The sequence below is a fragment of the Bactrocera oleae genome, unplaced genomic scaffold (assembly GCF_042242935.1).
Source record: "Bactrocera oleae isolate idBacOlea1 unplaced genomic scaffold, idBacOlea1 ctg00000009.1, whole genome shotgun sequence".
NCBI lineage: Eukaryota > Metazoa > Arthropoda > Insecta > Diptera > Tephritidae > Bactrocera > Bactrocera oleae.
Genome location: NW_027212752.1, coordinates 1,542,821 through 1,551,190, shown reverse-complemented (window position 1 = coordinate 1,551,190; position 8,370 = coordinate 1,542,821).

The following is an 8,370-nucleotide window of genomic DNA, read 5'->3' as shown; positions in this document are numbered from 1 at the left end:
CTCTAGAGGTTCGCTGTATTTGCAATAAACACTAGCGACTACCAATCTACCGAACTCCCCCTCTATGGATACACAAACACCCAGCTGTGACGAATCCAGAACTACGCAGTCGTAGCTCGGATTATTCACAACTATTGCGGCATTTCTCCTAAGGTCTGTGAAGACCCTAAATCCTCCAGGGAGACCCCGAACCACACCATTAGTGGCGTAGGGCTCCTGGAGTAATGAGATGCCGCACCCACCCTCTAGCATACAACCCCCTAACTCGCACATTACGGCATAACAACCCTGACAATTTAGCTGTAAAATCGTCCCCATTAGTGTCTGGAAAGGGCACGCTCTACTATGCCACAGTAGACTGGACAAGCAGCTGACATCATAAGATGCCCAGCTGGTCTACCCTTAAATGCACAGTTGCGACAATGTGGTGCATTGACGCAACTAGCAGCTCTGTGGCCTTCCTGACCACACCTACGGCAGACATCGGACTTGGCCTTACATTGCGCCACTCGATGGTCAAAGCCCATGCACCGAAAACAGCCGGCAACAGGGCTGTCTGGTCGCACTCGGAAGGAAAACCACTTAATGTAGCACCTTCCCGCTTCTAAAAGGGCGGACATTACTTCCTCCGAACCCTCCAGAACGACGTTAGTTTTACCATCTGGCGCCACCTTCCAGGGGCGACTGACCAACCTAACGTCGGATTTCTTTGCCTCCGGACTTAAATTCGTACTGAACAGTTCTTCCATGAATTCCTCATGGGAGATCTCGGTGTGTACTCCTTGCACCACAACCCTTGGCCCCAACTTCCGGTTGACACTGACGTCCAACCCTACCTCCCCGAATTTTGCGTTAGTCGCCACTTTCTCCCTCTCTAATACGGAGGGAGTGCGGATGACTGCCCCACCACCCTTTATCGGCCTAACATCATGGATCCTTACGCCGAGTGAAGGACCCACCTCCTTGACCACCTTTTTGATTACTTCCTTAGAGGAAGTTGCAGGCCCCTTACTCCTGACCACAACTGACCAGGTCTCCACCGGCTTCGGCGACATCGGCGCTATTGCCTTCAGCACGGGTGCTGGAGGGGCAGGCGCCGAAGTCGCGGGAGCCACCATTGGTTTGGTCGGACGCGATCCCCCACACCCTCCCGTAAGGGCATCCACCTGCCCGCGAAGATGAGCGTTCTCCGCAATTATGGTCATCAGGAGTGCCTCGTACTTCGAGGCAAGCTCCATAAGACCCTTCATCTCGGAAACCTCTATATTTTTCCCCCCGAAAACCAACGCGCTAACCTCCACTGTTACAGCTTTCATAGCTGCAACATGGGTGATAGCGCCACCCCCAACAACGCCCCCAACAACACCCCCCTTATTTGAAATACGCTCCCCTTTTATACCTTTCTTCTTTTCTCGTTTTTCTCCTTCACTCTTTTTGCCTCCGCCTGCCTCCTTCGCTGCTCCGGCTACGGGTTTCGACGCTCCCGTCTCGCTGGCGCTCTCGCACGACCTCCCCAACGGTGGAGTGGCCAGGCGAGCCTTTCTGCGCGGTGGGGGCTTCTCCACTTCCTCTTCACCCGCCGATGACGCTGCCGTAATCATTACGACTTCCGAGTCATCGCTTTCGGCGGGTGCCTTCGCTCCTCGCCTTCGTGGTGGAGACATTTTTCTCCTACCCTCGCGATCGCGTACCTACTACACAAGTACGTAACTCGCGATCCGACAAAGTTCGAAATCGGCACTCACGAACGCGTACCTGCACTACAACAATATTGTCAGTGGCCTTCAGGTTTCTTGCGGTCCACACAAAACCGGTGCCCGAACTGTTTGTGGACAATGCGGTCACTGTCTTTTGTTTTACACACACAAAACTTCACGCAGGCAATAAGACTGCCTATTGTTTGTAGCACACACCAGGCAAAAACACTGCCTATTGTTTGTAGCACACACCAGGCAAAAAACACTGCCTATTGTTTTTAAGCAAACTTAAACGTGCCTAAATTGTCACTGGCCTTCGCACCAGGCAATAACACTGTCTATTGTTAGTTTTGTCACTGTACACTTGCACTACAATTTTTAAAGCAATTACCCGCGGTAATGCTTTATGTGTCTCTGGCCTTCGATTTAATTCGCGCCAGGCAATTGTATGTTTTCTGTTAACAGAAAAAATTCACTGTTTTAAACCGTCACTAAATTGTTTTATCAATGCGCTAACACGACCGTTCACTACGAGTGTCTACAACAGAGTGAGTAGATAGGGACAACGTCCGGTGTGTTTAACGTGAGTACCTGCCGTCGACGGCCTTACCTCACGGTGCTCAAAAGCACGGCGTATCAATACAATGCGTTGATCAGCGCCCCGAAAATGCCAGGCATTTTTCAGTACCGATTGGTAGTGTGGAATGGACACACTACACACCTTGGTGAGGTTCGAGGCCTATCTAACACCTCTGCCGTACTTTGGGTCCGGCACCCGGTTGCAGTGCAACTCCACATTGAGTGAACAAAACACTCTTCCCGCATTTGGGCATCAACCACAACCACCACGATACTCCCCGAAGGGCCAGTCCGCATGAGCAGGTTGGAGCGAACTCCAAGGGCCCCTGCTCCCCGTGGTACCAGAATTAAGTCTCCGGTCAGACCTCGTAGCCGAAGCTACTACCAGTTGAGCTTCCATACTGCTCTGTACTGGTGACCAGGGATTAAATCCCTACCCCTTATCTTTCACCCTTAATCTAACCCCTATTTTCAGCTAATTGTCTCCGCCGCCTGAACAATTCACGCGCAAACCTATCAAACGACCCTAACTGTTCGGTATTTGGACTAGTGGAGATCACACCGCTGACGTCTAATCGTCCATTAGTCCAACTAATCCCCATTCCTTCAAGGTTCCTAATGTCCGAGTACATCGGGCAGAGCGCAATAACATGCGCCCAATCTTCAACACGCGCCCCACACATACACTCTGGCGTGTCAGAAAGGTGCCTCTGATGCAGAAATGCGTTCAGAGGACCATGTCCAGTAAGCAGAAAACCCAGGCTCAGACAGAATCGGAAGTCTGGGTTTTCTTCTACAAACCTAACGTCCCGGATGTACCCATAGGTCACCCTACCGTTAGGGCTATTGTCCCAACGGTCTTGCCACCTTATCTTAACCCTGTCCTCTAGAAGTCTCTTGCTTCCTAGATATCCTTCCCTCTCTACGTCAAGGTCGGAAATCAGGTTATTCTGCAGCAAGGACACACTCAAGCCTCTTCTTAACCTGAATGCAACAGCACGCTGTATGACAATCAGGTCAAGAGGGGGTGCACCTAACAAAACTTGCATCGCATCCGTTGAAACGGTGCGACACACTGGCAAACAGGCTAGCAGCATACAGCGCTGCACGGAGAGGTAGATAGGGACAGAGGGAATCTCGTTAATCCATTCATGCGCGTCACTAATTAGATGACGAGGCATTTGGCTACCTTAAGAGAGTCATAGTTACTCCCGCCGTTTACCCGCGCTTACTTGAATTTCTTCACTTTGACATTCAGAGCACTGGGCAGAAATCACATTGTGTCAACACCCGTTAGGGCCATCACAATGCTTTGTTTTAATTAGACAGTCGGATTCCCCAAGTCCGTGCCAGTTCTGAATTGATTGTTAATTGATAATCGTTATAATTTAAAAAGTATCTATAGAATAATAAAACCTTTAGAAATTTTAGCAAGAAAGTTCCACAATTGGCTACGTAACTACTATCCGGGGAACAAGAATCGAAATTCTCTATTTACCCAGAACGAGTACATAAACCATGTTATTGCTTCCCAATCAAGCCCGACTATCTCAATCTTCAGAGCCAATCCTTATCCCGAAGTTACGGATCTAATTTGCCGACTTCCCTTACCTACATTATTCTATCGACTAGAGACTCTTCACCTTGGAGACCAGCTGCGGATATTGGTACGGCCTGTTGAGAAGTTTGCGTAACCCCACCATAAATTTTCAAGGTCCGAGGAGAAAATATCGACACAACAGTAAATGTCATGCTCTTCTAGTCCATCTACCATATCTCTCTTCGAAAGACTTCCATGGTAGTACGACTATAAAACAGAAAAGAAAACTCTTCCGATACCTCTCGACGGCTTCTTTATGGTCGTTCCTGTTGCCAGGATGAGCACAAGGCCCATTTTTAATAACAAACGGATACTCAACAGGTTACGGAATTGGAACCGTATTCCCTTTCGTTCAAAATTATTCAAGTGTTTAATTACTATGGAATAAAAATTCATTCATTTCATTTCATTAAAACTTGAAAATTTTCGGCTTTCGCCTTGAACTTAGGACCGACTAACTCGTGATCAACCACAGTTCACACGAAACCCTTCTCCACTTCAGTCCTCCAAGGTCTCATTCGATTATTTGCTACTACCACCAAGATCTGTACCAATAGCGGCTCCATGCAGGCTTACGCCAAACACTTCTCAGCACACCATTGTACCCTCCTACTCACTAAAGGTTCAAAATTTATAATCCAACCGAAATTGTATTATAAATCATGTACTTTAGCGGTAATGTATAGGTATACAACTTAAGCGCCATCCATTTTAAGGGCTAGTTGCTTCGGCAGGTGAGTTGTTACACACTCCTTAGCGGATTACGACTTCCATGTCCACCGTCCTGCTGTTTTAAGCAACCAACGCCTTTCATGGTATCTGCATGAGTTGTTATTTTAGGCACCGTAACATTACGTTTGGTTCATCCCACAGCGCCAGTTCTGCTTACCAAAAGTGGCCCACTGGGCACATTATATCATAACCTCAACCTTCATATCAAGAAAGGTGAGGTTCTTACCCATTTAAAGTTTGAGAATAGGTTAAGGTCGTTTCGATCCTAAGGCCTCTAATAATTCGCTTTACCAGATAAGATTATTTTACATAATTTTTAAATGCACCAGCTATCCTGAGGGAAACTTCGGAGGGAACCAGCTACTATATGGTTCGATTGGTCTTTCGCCCCTATACTCAATTCTGACAATCGATTTGCACGTCAGAACTGTTTCGGTCTTCCATCAGGGTTTCCCCTGACTTCAACCTGATCAAGTATAGTTCACCATCTTTCGGGTCACAGCATATATGCTCAAGGTACGCTCCAGTTAGAGGTATAAATAATAATAAATTATCATTATACATAACTATATGGAACGGCCAGGGATTGAATTAATAATGTAATACATTAAAAATTAATCCCATTATTAATACAGTTAAGTTAATTTCGCCATTAGGTTTAATATAACCCAATGACTTGCACATATGTTAGACTCCTTGGTCCGTGTTTCAAGACGGGTCCCGAAGGTATCCTGAATCTTTCGCATTGTTAATCATATAAATGCATACAATTAATATTAAAATCAATGATAATAATATTATTGTAAAATTCAAAAGAATTTTAGCATTATATATAATAAAATCTATCAACACTTTATCAAATCATCAGTAATTATTCTATGTTAATAAGCTAAAAGCAAATTAATTTGAATAAACTTAAAAACCAATGATCTTTTGATAAATATTTTATTATGTTAATAGATTACAATGTCCTTATATGAAAAAAATGCACACTATTACTATAATATTTAAAATTAAATACTACAGTTATAATGATGAATTTTTCATAATGGATATTCAGGTTCATCGGGCTTAACCTCTAAGCAGTTTCACGTACTATTTAACTCTCTATTCAGAGTTCTTTTCAACTTTCCCTCACGGTACTTGTTTACTATCGGTCTCATGGTTATATTTAGTTTTAGATGGAGTTTACCACCCACTTAGTGCTGCACTATCAAGCAACACGACTCTTTGGAAATATCTTTCTAGTAATCATTAACGTTATACGGGCCTGGCACAGACTGCGTAGCCTAAACTACTGCCAGTTGAGCTCCCCATTACTCAAATGACTGGTGACATTTGTCGCTTGAACTTCAAATGTCTTTTTATTTGCTTTTTCATTTAAAGTGTTTCTAATAAGTAGATAGGGACCGCGTCCGGTGTGTTTTACGTGAGTACCTGCCGTCGACGGCCTTACCTCACGGTGCTCAAAAGCACGGCGTATCAATACAATGCGTTGATCAGCGCCCCGAAAATGCCAGGCATTTTTCAGTACCGATTGGTAGTGTGGAATGGACACACTACACACCTTGGTGAGGTTCGAGGCCTATCTAACACCTCTGCCGTACTTTGGGTCCGGCACCCGGTTGCAATGCAACTCCACATTGAACTGACAAAACGTCAGCTCTTCCGGCATTTGGGTATAAACCACAACCACCACGATACTCCCCGAAGGACCAGTCCGCACGAGCAGGTTGGAGCGAACTCCAAGGGCCCCTGCTCCCCGTGGTACCAGAATTAAGTCTCCGGTCAGACCTCGTAGCCGAAGCTACTACCAGTTGAGCTTCCATACTGCTCTGTACTGGTGACCAGGGATTAAATCCCTACCCCTTCTCTTTCACCCTTAATCTAACCCCTATTTTCAGCTAATTGTCTCCGCCGCCTGAACAATTCACGCGCAAACCTATCAAACGACCCTAACTGTTCGGTATTTGGACTAGTGGAGATCACACCGCTGACGTCTAATCGTCCATTAGTCCAACTAATCCCCATTCCTTCAAGGTTCCTAATGTCCGAGTACATCGGGCAGAGCGCAATAACATGCGCCCAATCTTCAACACGCGCCCCACACATACACTCTGGCGTGTCAGAAAGGTGCCTCTGATGCAGAAATGCGTTCAGAGGACCATGTCCAGTAAGCAGAAAACCCAGGCTCAGACAGAATCGGAAGTCTGGGTTTTCTTCTACAAACCTAACGTCCCGGATGTACCCATAGGTCACCCTACCGTTAGGGCTATTGTCCCAACGGTCTTGCCACCTTATCTTAACCCTGTCCTCTAGAAGTCTCTTGCTTCCTAGATATCCTTCCCTCTCTACGTCAAGGTCGGAAATCAGGTTATTCTGCAGCAAGGACACACTCAAGCCTCTTCTTAACCTGAATGCAACAGCACGCTGTATGACAATCAGGTCAAGAGGGGGTGCACCTAACAAAACTTGCATCGCATCCGTTGAAACGGTGCGACACACTGGCAAACAGGCTAGCAGCATACAGCGCTGCACGGAGAGTAGTTTTTGGCGACCGAAGACCGTCGTGGCTAATTCCCACCATACTGCAGCTCCATAAGTGGCACAGGCCACAAATAAGCTACGATATATGGTGCGAACCGCACGACGTCCGAGGCCCCAATCACTCCGTAAAACGCGCCTGACCTTGCCGACAGTCGCCAGCAGTCTTTCTTTCACGCTAACCAAGTGTGGTGTGAAACACATCCTTTCCCTCATGGTCAACCCCAAGTATTTGACTTGCGTCATGTATTTGATGCTGACCCCATTTACACGGACAATCGGTGGACGAGCCGGCGACAATCTGCCCTTAAGCAGCATTGTAACCGTTTTGTCCATTGATATGTCCACACCAACACCTACACCCCAGCTGTGGACAATTTCTAAGAATCGTCCTCCCGCTCGCTCTATTTCGGACCTTGAGTGACCTTCAACTAAAAGAAGAAGGTCGTCCGCGTACGCACAACACTTGCATACTGGTTCAAGTTGTCTAAGCAGAGAGTCCATCATAAGGTTCCAAATATATGGACCACAGATGGATCCCTGCGGGCAGACCCGAGCCACCCCAATCTCGACACTCCCATTCATTCCTACGATTGAGGCTTTTCTGTCCGAAAAGTAGCTGCGCCAGAGAGTAACTTCCGGGCAGCCGAGCTCCTCCAATCGTTCAATCACCCTATCCCAGATTAGGTAGTCAAAAGCTCCCTTAAAGTCAACAAATATGCCAAGGACATATTCGTTGACGTTCTCCCTAACGGCACTCTGGACATACATCCAAGCATCCTCTACACTGCGTCCTTTCCTGAAACCATACTGCCTATCCGACCACATATCCCGCGTTAGATCCTGAAGTCGTTCCACCATAACTCTCTCCAGTACTTTTCCCAGCACTGGAAGGAGACTGATGCCCCGATAAGAACGAGGATCACTCCTGATCTTATCACTACCTACGCACTCCCAGAACTACGCAGTCGTAGCTCGGATTATTCACAACTATTGCGGCATTTCTCCTAAGGTCTGTGAAGACCCTAAATCCTCCAGGGAGACCCCGAACCACACCATTAGTGGCGTAGGGCTCCTGGAGTAATGCGATGCCGCACCCACCCTCTAGCATACAACCCCCTAACTCGCACATTACGGCATAACAACCCTGACAATTTAGCTGTAAAATCGTCCCCATTAGTGTCTGGAAAGGGCACGCTCTACTATGCCACAGTAGAC